At 35.7% G+C, this 13,506-nt stretch overlaps 3 non-coding genes across 3 annotated transcripts; 1 reads left to right on the top strand and 2 right to left on the bottom strand.

The window, feature by feature from the left end:
- Window positions 1-9,736: 9,736 nt before the first annotated feature.
- TRNAF-GAA (transfer RNA phenylalanine (anticodon GAA)) lies at window positions 9,737-9,809 on the bottom strand. The gene has a single exon. It is a non-coding gene; the product is annotated as a tRNA-Phe (tRNA).
- A 1,667-nt stretch (window positions 9,810-11,476) lies between these two features.
- Window positions 11,477-11,549, top strand: TRNAT-UGU (transfer RNA threonine (anticodon UGU)). The gene has a single exon. It is a non-coding gene; the product is annotated as a tRNA-Thr (tRNA).
- A 1,220-nt stretch (window positions 11,550-12,769) lies between these two features.
- On the bottom strand, window positions 12,770-12,856 carry TRNAS-GGA (transfer RNA serine (anticodon GGA)). Its single transcript has one exon. It is a non-coding gene; the product is annotated as a tRNA-Ser (tRNA).
- Window positions 12,857-13,506: the final 650 nt, after the last annotated feature.

Genomic DNA, 13,506 nt, shown 5'->3' with positions numbered 1-13,506 from the left:
TTTACTTCCTGCATACATACTTCTCTAGAAGCGCATACAATAATGCGTGGTAAAGGCGGAAAAATAGTATATTCAATCAAAATCAAAGGGCAAATTATCTTACCTACTATAGATCCCCTACTACCCTCTTAGACTTTAAAAGGCGATATACCACCCAAAGAAAGGGTATGAAAATGCCGGGTGGAGTTAGCTTTTCGACGAAGACCTGTCCCGTGCAGCGAAGCCCTGTTAGTAAGACCCCCCGCAATAATGGATTATAGAAGAATATTATTCCAAATACTCCTCTGGACGCATATAGTAGCATTGCGATTCCGAATCTTTTTTATTTATGAATATGAACAGAAAAAATTCATTGTATCGTTGGGTCGGAGCGGAGGTTTGGTCCAGAAAAATTAGAAACAAAACGTCTACTCTACCGCATTGAAGTCTATAGCGCTGTATTTCCACGAAAGTATAATTCTTACCATCAGGATACGATCCTTTCTTTTGAACTAAACGTCTCTACGATGGGTCCAGGTTCTATGTCCAATCCCAAATCAAGGATTTCTCGCTCTTGATCGGAGTCATAAACTAAAAAAAAACTACCTTTTTATCCTTTTTCTCAAGGTTATAGAAAACTTCCTTATCTAGTTCTAGCATTTTGAAAAAAAAAAAATGCTTCTTTTTTTACACACAGTTCGAGTCACTTGTTGACTCACGATTACGCCTGTTAAAAGTTTCAAACGTCCTCTTTTTTGAAATTGAAAGAGAGTCCTATAAAAAGGTCTAACTTCCAAACTATGTCTTTTTTCATTCATTCTCCTTTAGTTTTTTTCTCTATCTAGAAGTGGAATAGAATAACCCGGTTGAAGGGTAATGATCATACGTCTGTAATGCATTGTATGGCCCAGAATAGGTCCTATTCTTCTACCTTTTCCAGGTAGTCGATGGCTATTCACAGCTACCACCTTAACACCAAAGAAGAGTTCGACCCAATGCTTTATTTCTGTCTTAGTGAATCCCGATTCGACATTAAAAGTATATTGATTCTTTCCCAATAAACGAAGACTTTTTTCTGTAAATACTGCGTATTTGATTCCATTATCATTATCATATGATAATACTATATTTTATTATTTTATTATTTTATTTGTATTTCTTTATTGTATTATACCTTAATATATATATTCTAGATATATAGAATAGACGAATCTCAATTTGTCAAGTCTCATGATCATATCATGATCTATTTTTATTCGGCTCAATCTTTTTTTTCTAAAAAAGATTGAGCCGAGTTTAATTGCAATCAATTAGAAGAATAAAGAAGAATTACTGCATTTCATAACTGATTTTTTTCTCTTTTTATTTCGTTTCTTTTTTATTTATACCTTCTTTATCTTTAGTTTTATCTAGTTAATCAATAGTATCTACCGGCTCGAACTCGAATTTGATCGCCTTCCATACTTCACAAGCTGCGGCTAGTTCAGGACTCCATTTGCAAGCTGCTCGGATAATTTCATTACCTTCGCGAGCAAGATCGCGCCCTTCGTTACGAGCTTGTACACAGGCTTCTAAAGCCACTCGATTAGCTGCTGCACCAGGTGCATTTCCCCAAGGATGTCCTAAAGTTCCTCCACCAAATTGTAATACAGAATCGTCCCCAAAGATTTCGGTCAGAGCTGGCATATGCCAAACATGAATACCACCTGAAGCTACCGGTATAACACCTGGCATGGATACCCAGTCCTGAGTGAAAAAGATACCGCGAGCACGATCTTTTTCAATAAAATCATCGCGCAATAAATCAACAAAACCTAAAGTCATTTCGCGTTCCCCTTCTAACTTACCTACTACTGTACCGGAGTGGATATGATCTCCCCCAGACATACGCAATGCTTTAGCTAATACACGGAAATGCATACCATGATTTTTCTGTCTATCAATAACTGCATGCATTGCACGGTGAATGTGAAGAAGTAGGCCATTGTCGCGGCAATAATGAGCCAAAGTAGTATTTGCGGTGAATCCCCCAGTTAAGTAGTCATGCATTACAATAGGAACCCCTAATTCTCTTGCAAATACAGCTCTCTTAATCATTTCTTCACATGTACCCGCAGTCGCATTCAAGTAATGCCCCTTGATTTCACCGGTTTCGGCCTGTGATTTATAAATAGCTTCGGCACAAAAGACAAAACGGTCTCTCCAGCGCATAAATGGTTGTGAGTTTACGTTTTCATCATCTTTGGTAAAATCAAGTCCACCACGTAGACACTCATAACACGCTCTACCATAATTTTTTGCGGATAATCCCAATTTTGGTTTAATAGTACATCCCAATAAAGGACGACCGTACTTGTTCAACTTATCTCTTTCAACTTGGATACCATGAGGCGGGCCTTGGAAAGTTTTTGAATAAGTAGGGGGAATTCGTAGATCCTCCAAACGTAGAGCACGTAGGGCTTTGAAACCAAATACGTTACCTACAATGGAAGTAAACATGTTAGTAACGGAACCCTCTTCAAATAGGTCTAATGGATAAGCTACATAACAGATCCATTGGTTGTCTTCCCCAGCAACAGGCTCGATGTGATAGCATCGTCCTTTGTAACGATCAAGACTGGTAAGTCCATCAGTCCAAACAGTTGTCCATGTACCAGTAGAAGATTCGGCAGCTACTGCAGCCCCTGCTTCTTCGGGCGGAACCCCAGGCTGAGGACTTACTCGGAATGCTGCCAAGATATCAGTATCCTTAGTTTCATACTCTGGGGTGTAGTAAGTCAATTTATAATCTTTAACACCAGCTTGAAATCCAACACCTGCTTTAGTTTCTGTTTGTGGTGACATAAGTCCCTCCCTATAACTCTTGAATTAAGAATTCTCACAATAACAGGGTCTACTCGATGTTAATTAGGCGTAAATGAAACTTTAGCAAAAATCTCGTAAAACAAAAAGGATATTCAATTAATATAATATCAACTCATTAAAGAAAATTGAGGGCATGCTTAGGTTAATGAATATGTTTCATTCATATATAATGCGTACACCCTGTGTATGTTCTATCCTATAGGAATTCCAATATAGGAATTCGATAGGAATTGAGTTGTTGTTATGGTAAGTTAACACGGTTCGTTATTAAACCATGGATTTGATTTACCAAATCCATAATTATTGTATACTCTTTGATAGATATAGCGCAACCCAAATTAATTCCTAATCCTTATTTTACAAGTTCTTAATAGTTCTCTTTTCTTATTTTGAATGCAAATACCTAACTAAATACTAATAAAATTCTTTGTTGACAGCAATCTATGCTTCACAGTAGTATATATTTTGTATATCGAAGTCCTAGATAGGAAAGTAGAGTAGGCACAGATCCTCCACAAAAGGCAAAATGTATATGAAAAAAAAGATTGATTGAACTTTCCAATGGACTCATTCCATGAGTAAACGATTGAATGGGATTCGCTTGGGCAACGAAATCAAGTCCTGGTCCCCTTTTCTCTCTTATTGAATTAACTAATTCATTTCCTTTTTACTTTTGGATTTTTTTTGATTTGATTTGGCATTATTCAACAATAAAAAAAGAAAAATTTCGACAAATTCCTTTTTTTTAATTATGTGATAATTATGAGAACCAATCCTACTACTTCTCCTCCCGGGGTTTCCACAATTGAAGAAAAAAGTACAGGTCGTATCGATCAAATTATTGGACCCGTGCTGGATGTCACTTTTCCCCCAGGCAAGTTACCTTATATTTATAACGCTTTGGTAGTCCAGAGTAGAGACACTGCCGATAAGCAAATTAATGTGACTTGTGAGGTACAACAATTATTAGGAAATAATCGAGTTAGAGCTGTAGCTATGAGTGCTACGGACGGGTTGATGAGAGGAATGGAAGTGATTGACACGGGAGCTCCTCTCAGTGTTCCGGTCGGTGGAGCTACTCTCGGACGAATTTTCAACGTTCTTGGGGAGCCTGTTGACAATTTGGGTCCTGTAGATAGTAGTGCAACGTTCCCTATTCATAGATCTGCGCCTGCCTTTATCGAGTTAGATACGAAATTATCCATCTTTGAAACAGGTATTAAGGTCGTCGATCTTTTAGCTCCTTATCGACGTGGAGGAAAAATAGGACTATTTGGGGGGGCTGGAGTAGGTAAAACAGTACTGATCATGGAATTAATCAATAACATTGCTAAAGCTCATGGGGGCGTATCCGTATTCGGTGGAGTAGGGGAACGGACTCGTGAAGGAAATGATCTTTATATGGAAATGAAGGAATCCGGAGTAATTAATGAAAAAAATATTGAGGAATCAAAGGTAGCTCTAGTCTATGGCCAAATGAATGAACCACCGGGAGCTCGTATGAGAGTTGGTTTAACTGCCCTAACTATGGCGGAATATTTCCGAGATGTTAATAAGCAAGACGTGCTTTTATTTATCGATAATATCTTTCGTTTTGTTCAAGCAGGATCAGAGGTATCCGCTTTATTAGGGAGAATGCCCTCCGCAGTGGGTTATCAACCTACTCTTAGTACAGAAATGGGTTCTTTGCAAGAAAGAATTGCTTCTACTAAAAAGGGATCTATAACTTCGATTCAAGCAGTTTATGTACCTGCAGACGATTTGACCGACCCTGCCCCTGCCACAACATTTGCACATTTGGATGCTACTACCGTACTTTCCAGAGGATTAGCTTCCAAGGGTATTTATCCAGCAGTAGATCCTTTAGATTCAACCTCGACTATGTTACAGCCTCGGATCGTTGGCAACGAACATTATGAAACTGCGCAAAGAGTTAAGGAAACTTTACAACGTTACAAAGAACTTCAGGACATTATCGCAATTCTTGGCTTGGATGAATTATCGGAAGAGGATCGTTTAACTGTAGCAAGAGCAAGAAAAATTGAGCGTTTCTTATCACAACCGTTCTTTGTGGCAGAAGTTTTTACTGGTTCTCCAGGAAAGTATGTTGCTCTTGCGGAAACTATTAGGGGATTTCAACTAATCCTTTCCGGAGAATTAGACGGCCTACCTGAACAGGCTTTTTATTTGGTGGGTAACATCGATGAAGCTAGCACGAAAGCTATAACCTTAGAAGAGGAGAACAAATCGAAGAAATGAAATTAAATCTTTATGTACTGACTCCTAAGCGAATTATTTGGGATTGTGAAGTGAAAGAAATCATTTTATCCACTAATAGTGGCCAAATTGGCGTATTACCAAACCACGCCCCCATTAACACAGCAGTAGATATGGGTCCTTTGAGAATACGCCTCCTCAACGACCAATGGTTAACAGCGATTCTGTGGAGCGGTTTTGCGAGAATAGTTAATAATGAGATCATCATTTTAGGAAATGATGCGGAACTGGGTAGTGATATTGATCCGGAAGAAGCTCAAAAGGCACTTGAAATAGCCGAAGCTAACTTGAGTAAAGCTGAGGGTACGAAAGATTTGGTTGAAGCGAAGCTCGCTCTCAGACGAGCTAGGATACGAATCGAGGCTGTCAATTGGATTCCCCCATCCAATTGAAGACAATCCAGTGGTTTATAGTTGATACAAAGAAAAAGGGAAGAGGGGTAGAAAAAGTTATTAGATAGCGAAGCGAAGTAAGTCCAATGCTATCTAGTAATTTTTCTACCTACTTACCTACTATTGGATTTGAACCAATGACTCCCGCCGTATGAAAGCAATACTCTAACCACTGAGTTAAGTAGGCAATTTATCACCACAAAGGAAGACCCATTACTTCGATCGATTATATATTGAATCCCTTTTCTAAGCAATACCGCTCTGTTATTGGTCTGTTATATACTAAATACTAAACTAAATACTAAACAGATACAGATCAAAGGGGTATCCTCTGGCATTAGAAAATATTCATCTTGACAAGAAATTATCTATATGTTAAGATATCTCTGATAAGGGCTATAGCTCAGTTCGGTAGAGCAACTCGTTTACACGTGCGCCAATGCTTTTCAAAGGAGCTTATTATGCAATGAACATAATCGATCTTATTGCAAAATCAATGTCTTACTTCATAGATTCGAGAGAATAGGAGAACAGTAGCCTGACAAACAGTCGGTTCAGTCCGATTCAGGTGCCAATTCAGGTGCCTAATCAAATAGAACCCTTATGGATTTGCTAGTTGATAAGGTAAATATCCAGCCCACTAAATGCTAGGCGTAATGAGGATAAGGGCCTCCAAAAAACTTCTTTTCGTTCTATGAACTTTAAGGTGTATGAAGTCTCATAGTTAACTCTTGCAGTGGAACGATAGAGACTCCATTTCACTTAGGTTGATTTAATTTAGACCGGAGGCAGACCTAAGTCAAGGTAATCCTCCTTTGAAACACTTTGGTATTGCTCCTAGATAGATCATAATACAAAAAATCAATCAGAGCACAGGGAGCCATCTCATTATCTTTCCGTAAAGAAAAACTATGGTGGACTAACTGATCTTTAAATCAGTTTATGAAAGAGCCCAATGCAAAAAAATGCATGTTGGGTCTTTGAAACAGTTCAAATCATTTCGATAATAATCCGTTTGATCTGTTTTACCGAGAAGGTCTACGGTTCGAATCCGTATAGCCCTAATATGCCCTTTTTTAGATTTTAGGATCTCTATCCTATGTTTTCTTTAGTTTAGTATAGTTTTCATTTTCTCATTAGTATTTGTTTATAGACTGGATAGGCGCCTGCGACATAGAATAGAGATAAAAGCATTACCAAAGGCTCATTCATCGAAAATCAAAATCATACAGACAGGAAAAGAAAAACGAATTTCTATCAAATCAATAGAAGAAAGGATCCTTTCCCTGATTTGAATCCCGTCCTCCTTCAAATAGGATATCTCTAGACTTCCCTATAATAACTGCAATGATTTTATCCATTTTGCGAATTCCTACTTTGTTTTAAGTATATTTATTACTTTGTTTATAGATACATTATGTAAATTGATCAACTTTAAATAGAAAAAATAAAGTAAAGAGTAAATAAGAAAACAGAATATTCTGTCTCATAGTTCTGAAATAGAGTTCTTTATTTTTATTTTATAGTATTACTTCTCATTAATTATACTGCATAGATTAGTCCTACTATCTTAATTAGGTTCTAATTTAGTAGTATTCTCATTTTTATTTAATAGTCTCTTATTATTTTATTATTAAATATTAAATAAAGGATAGAGCTATTCTTTTTTCTAGAGATTCTAGAGAAAGCGAGACAAAGTGAAACGAGAAAGTTTTCTTTATATAAGAATTAGATCTACATACACCATATCTAAATAGAATGGAAATCCAAAAGAAAGGGAGTTGGGATTCCATTGGATGAATCTTTAAAGAAGATGCAGCACAGAGGAAACAAAGGCTAAACTTAAACTAAGCGCTTTTGTTTGAACAAAAAAGATTCTTGTTTCACCGAGGAAAAGAGAGAAGTTCTGGATAAATTGACAATGCTGAATTGAATTGACTAATTTAAGTTCCGCCTATTCCACATTAATGGGAGTACATTATGTTTCTGCTTCACGAATATGATATTTTTTGGACATTTCTAATAATAGCAAGCCTTATTCCTATTTTGGCATTTTCGATTTCAGGACTTTTAGCCCCGGTTAGTGAAGGACCAGAGAAGCTTTCTAGTTATGAATCGGGTATAGAACCCATGGGAGGGGCTTGGGTACAATTCCGAATACGCTATTATATGTTTGCGCTCGTTTTTGTTGTTTTTGATGTGGAAACCGTCTTTCTATACCCTTGGGCAATGAGTTTCGACGTATTGGGTGTATCCGTTTTTATCGAAGCTTTGATTTTCGTGCTTATCTTAGTTGTTGGTTTAGTTTATGCATGGCGAAAAGGAGCCTTGGAATGGTCTTAACTGAATATTTAGACAAAAAAAAAGAAGGAAAAGATTCTATTGAGACAGTTATGAATTTGATTGAGTTTCCCTTACTTGACCAAACAAGTTCCAATTCTGTTATTTCAACTACACCAAATGATCTTTCGAATTGGTCAAGACTCTCCAGTTTATGGCCCCTTCTATACGGTACCAGTTGTTGTTTCATTGAATTTGCTTCATTAATAGGCTCACGATTCGACTTTGATCGTTATGGATTGGTACCAAGATCAAGTCCTAGGCAAGCAGACCTAATTTTAACAGCCGGTACGGTAACAATGAAAATGGCTCCCTCTTTAGTGAGATTATACGAGCAAATGCCTGAACCAAAATACGTCATTGCTATGGGAGCCTGTACTATTACAGGGGGAATGTTCAGTACGGATTCCTATAGTACTGTTCGGGGAGTTGATAAGTTAATTCCTGTGGATGTCTACTTGCCGGGCTGCCCACCTAAACCGGAGGCAGTTATAGATGCCCTAACAAAACTTCGTAAGAAGATATCGCGAGAAATAGTTGAGGATCAAACTCTATCTCAAAATAAAAATAGATGTTTTACTACCAGTCACAAGCTTTATGTTAGGCGCAGTACTCATACAGGAACTTATGAGCAAGAATTGCTCTATCAATCACCATCTACATTAGATATATCTTCTGAAACTTTTTTCAAATCCAAAAGTTCAGTACCTTCCTACAAATTAGTGAATTAGGAGAGGGGCTCTTTTGTGTAGAAAAATAAAAAGCAGGGCAATCTTTCAAACTTGCATCCGAAATGTGAAATATTTATACAAAGAGGGAGAGATGAAGACAATGCAGCAGGGTTGGTTATCTAATTGGCTAGTCAAACATGAGGTGGTTCATAGATCTTTGGGCTTTGATCACCGAGGAATAGAGACTTTACAAATAAAAGCAGGGGATTGGGATTCCATTGCTGTCATTTTATATGTATATGGTTACAATTATTTACGCTCCCAATGTGCTTATGATGTAGCACCCGGTGGATCTTTAGCTAGCGTGTATCATCTTACGAGAATACAATATGGTATAGATAATCCAGAAGAAGTCTGCATAAAAGTCTTTGCCCAAAAGGATAATCCTAGAATTCCGTCTGTCTTCTGGATTTGGAGAAGTGCCGATTTTCAAGAACGCGAATCTTATGATATGGTGGGAATCTCTTATGATAATCATCCGCGCCTTAAACGTATCCTAATGCCTGAAAGTTGGATAGGCTGGCCCTTACGTAAGGATTATATAACCCCCAATTTTTATGAAATACAAGATGCTCATTGAATGATAAGAAATTCATGCTCACTTATACAACACAACTCCAGATTTTATTCAAGTCAAGGAATATTTTTAGGTTCTTTTCCTAGATGAAACGGAATACCTATTTATAATTAATTCCTAATTATACAAAAGCATTCCAGATAGACTGAGCAAAAAAAGGGTTTCATTTGGATTCCCCTATTTTGAAAATCGCATATTAATTTCCTTCATATGAACAGAAAAATAGGATGACTCAAAGAAGTTCTCTACCAGGAACTTTGTACCGCGCACATTACTTAGCACAACTAGGAAAATAAGATAAGATAAAGATAAGCAAGACTAAAAAAATATTCGTCGGAATAGCGGAATACAAAATTAAGAAACGCAAAAAAATAAAGGGGAATCTCACCCCCTTCTTTATCATAAAGAAAAGATATATTTTAAAACTTCTTTAAAAAGAAAAAGAAGTGCCTCTATATTTATATTATAGATTTATCCACTTAGATGAATAAATATTATTAATGAATATGTATCACAATCCATCTCGAGGTATTTGGATCAATACCTATTCGGTGGATCTTTTTTTTTTTTTTCTCTGCCAGGAACCAGATTTGAACTGGTGACACGAGGATTTTCAGTCCTCTGCTCTACCAACTGAGCTATCCTGACCTTTTCTTGTGCATCATCCTAGTAGAGTATTTGTATCTATGTCAATTAAAAGGACTAAAAATTAATTAAAGTATTTCAAATTTTAAATTTGAAAATGGGGGGGGTAGTCCTATGCATTGTGCATGGTTTACTTAAATAAAACTTAAAAATAGAGTGAATAACCAAGATTTCTTGCCGATACTCTAATAAAAAAGAAATCTATTCAATGAATAGGATAAGATCCATTGAGTTCTCTTCGCATTCCTTTGTGAAAGAGTAGAATGAGAAAGCTAATGAATCTTAAACCCATTGCATTGATAAAAAGAAAAAAAAGTGCATTGATAAAAAGAAAAAAAAAAAGAGGATAAATAATAATAATATAGTATAGTTAGGGAATAAAAGAGGATTTGGGGATAGAGGGACTTGAACCCTCACAACTTATAAAGTCGACGGATTTTCCTTTTACTAGAAATTTCATTGTTGTCAGTATTGACATGTAGAATGGGACTCTCTCTTTGTCCTCGTCCGATTAATCCACTTTTTTAAAGATCTCGAAAACTTTGAATTTTAATTGAAGAATTTGATTATTCAATATTCGATTGGAGTGGATTCACAATAATGAAAAAAAAAAATTATGATATGAGTTTTTTATTTCATAATCATTATCATTTCTAATTTCATTTTTAAAAAAGATAAAGAACCTATATTATAATTAGAATATAATATGAGTTCTGTGATTAATCGTTTGCTATGTCAGTATCTATACGTGTTTATTAAATGTATAAGGTATAAAACCCCTCTTTCTCTAATTTAGAACTAGAAGGAATTCCACTAACAACACAACGTAATTAACTCGATTCGTTAGAACAGCTTCCATTGAGTCTCTGCACCTATCCTTTTCCTTTGTATTCTAGTTCGAGAACCCCTTGTTTTCTCAAAACACGGATTTGGCTCAGGATTGCCCTTTTTTAATTCCAGGGTTTCTCTGAATTTGGAAGTTACCACTTAGCAGGTTTCCATACCAAGGCTCAATACAATCAAGTCCGTAGCGTCTACCGATTTCGCCATATCCCCATTTCCCTCTTCTTTGAGACCAGGATTCCTTGTGTAATTTCATCCATCTCTTAGTTTTTTTTTTGAATCATTGAGTTCATCACTCAACGTAGTCTAGCAGTTCAGTTCGACTCTATTTGAGAGACCTCGCTTGCTTATTGCAATTCAGAATTGAATTGATTCTATCCTTGATGTATTTGCAATTCAATCCGAATCAATATATCCAAAAGTTTTTATCTCCCCCACCTCCCGTCTTACTTTTTTATAGTATTCAAAATTATACTATAACGCTTGATATTTATTCTTTTTTTCTAATCAGAATTAGCAATTTTATTTACTCTGACTCTATGTTCCCCTTAGTGAAATATTAATCCTCAAATTATTAACAAATAATAAAGTCTATAATGATCGAATGAAAATACCAATAAATTCTATAATTTTATTTTTTAATATCCTATAGTTAAGCATATCAAGCTAACTTTATCTTTAAGAAGTTTTAGTATTTTTTTATTTTTATAAGTATAACTTCAAATTTAGAACTAGTTAATAGCTAAGATTAATAACTAATATCTGAGATTTTACGGATTTCCTATACTATACCTATTTCTATTTGTTACACTATTTCCGTTATGTAAGCCCACTTAGCTCAGAGGTTAGAGCATCGCATTTGTAATGCGAGGGTCATCGGTTCAAATCCGATAGTCGGCTTTTTTTTCTCTATCGATGTTCTACGAACAAGAATCTCTTTTTTTCCGAATTAAATGGAGAATCCAGGATCTTTTATGTTTTTTACCTTACAATTTTGCTAGATACAAAACAATAAAATAAATAATATATATACAGAAAAAAAAAGATTTTGATGAAATTCCATTTTTTGGGGTACTTTAGTTGATTTTACTCTGTTTATCCTGTAGTTTAATTCAGTTTTAATTTCGATGTATTCTGTAATGTAAATACAATGAAATTAATTGTGTAAAATGAAATTTCAATAAAATAAAAAAAGGAGTCTTCATGTCCCGTTATCGAGGACCTCGTTTAAAAAAAATACGCCGTCTGGGAGCTTTACCAGGACTCACTAGAAAAACACCTAAATCCGGAAGTAATCTTAAAAAAAAATTCAATTCTGGGAAAAAGGAGCAATATCGTATTCGTCTTCAAGAAAAACAGAAATTGCGTTTTCATTATGGTCTGACAGAACGACAATTACTTAGATATGTACATATCGCTGGAAAAGCAAAAAGGTCAACAGGCCAGGTTTTACTACAATTACTTGAAATGCGTTTGGATAATATCCTTTTTCGATTGGGTATGGCTTCAACCATTCCTGGGGCCCGCCAATTAGTCAACCATAGACATATTTTAGTTAATGGTCGTATAGTCAATATACCAAGTTTTCGTTGCAAACCCCGAGATATTATTACTACGAAAGATAACCAAAGATCAAAAGGTCTGGTTCAAAATTATATTGCTTCATCGGACCCGGGGAAATTGCCAAAGCATTTGGCGATTGACACGTTGGAATATAAAGGACTAGTAAATAAAATCCTAGATAGGAAGTGGGTCGGTCTCAAAATAAATGAGTTGTTAGTTGTAGAATATTACTCTCGTCAGACTTGAACTTAACGAAAAAAGGAAAGGTTCATAGAATTTTCTTCCCCTTCCCCTTTCCCCGAACTAAATCGCCCTAAGACCATTACCATTAATTTGTATTTTCCCATCAACTAGCTAAAATTGATTAACCCTAGGATTAGGATCCTTTTTTCTTTTTTCCTCTATGTGTATTTTACATACCACAGTAATTTGCTATAGAGAATTTCTAATTTCTATTAAATCAAAATAAGATAATATAAGATATTATATTATTGCTGGAAAAAATTGTTATTTGATTTGATACATTGTGATCCTTAACGTTGATGAATTAAGAAAAACGGAAAGAGAGGGATTCGAACCCTCGGTAAACAAAAGTCTACATAGCAGTTCCAATGCTACGCCTTGAACCGCTCGGCCATCTCTCCTACATAACTTATTATGGAAAATAAACTGAGTGAATAGCGAGTTTTCTTATTCCTGCAGTACAGGTACAACCGCAACCACTCGGGGGTTCCATAGTTCTATTGGAAAAATTCCTTTTGATCTAAGTGGAAGGATACAGGATTTTTTACTAGAAATTGCGCTCGCTATAAAATAAAAGTTTTAATTTGGGTTTTCCCGCAACTAAAGAAAAAGAAAATGGAAGAATTCTTCTTATTGCATAATAAAATAAAGAAACCTTAGAATTCCGTTTGCATAAGATACGCTACACCATACTATCGAAATCAAAAATAGGGTATGAGACAATTAATAACTTTGAAAACACGAAATAGTTGATAACATAAGTTGTTGTTCAGAAATAGGAAAGTGGAATGAAATCCAGTCTTAGTCAAATATTTCATATCTCTTCGTGTCCAAGCAGAAGGAAAAGGATACAATTTGAGCTGAGCGGAAAATCCATATCTCTCTTATCCATTTAAAGCATATGGATTTAGAGTAGAGCATATGGATCAATCTATTTATAATTATAAGAATCGAATGTGTTTGTTTTTATGTTATTTTGTGAAGGAATGAAAACAATTCTATATAGAATGGGTTGGGAATTATGCCTAGATCCCGTGGAAATGGAAATTTC

This window comes from Triticum urartu, unplaced genomic scaffold (assembly GCF_056163025.1).
Source record: "Triticum urartu cultivar PI428250 unplaced genomic scaffold, HENAU_Tu73 scaffold2, whole genome shotgun sequence".
NCBI lineage: Eukaryota > Viridiplantae > Streptophyta > Magnoliopsida > Poales > Poaceae > Triticum > Triticum urartu.
The sequence above is the reverse complement of the archived record's forward strand: the minus strand, read 5'-3'. Positions and strand labels throughout refer to the sequence as shown.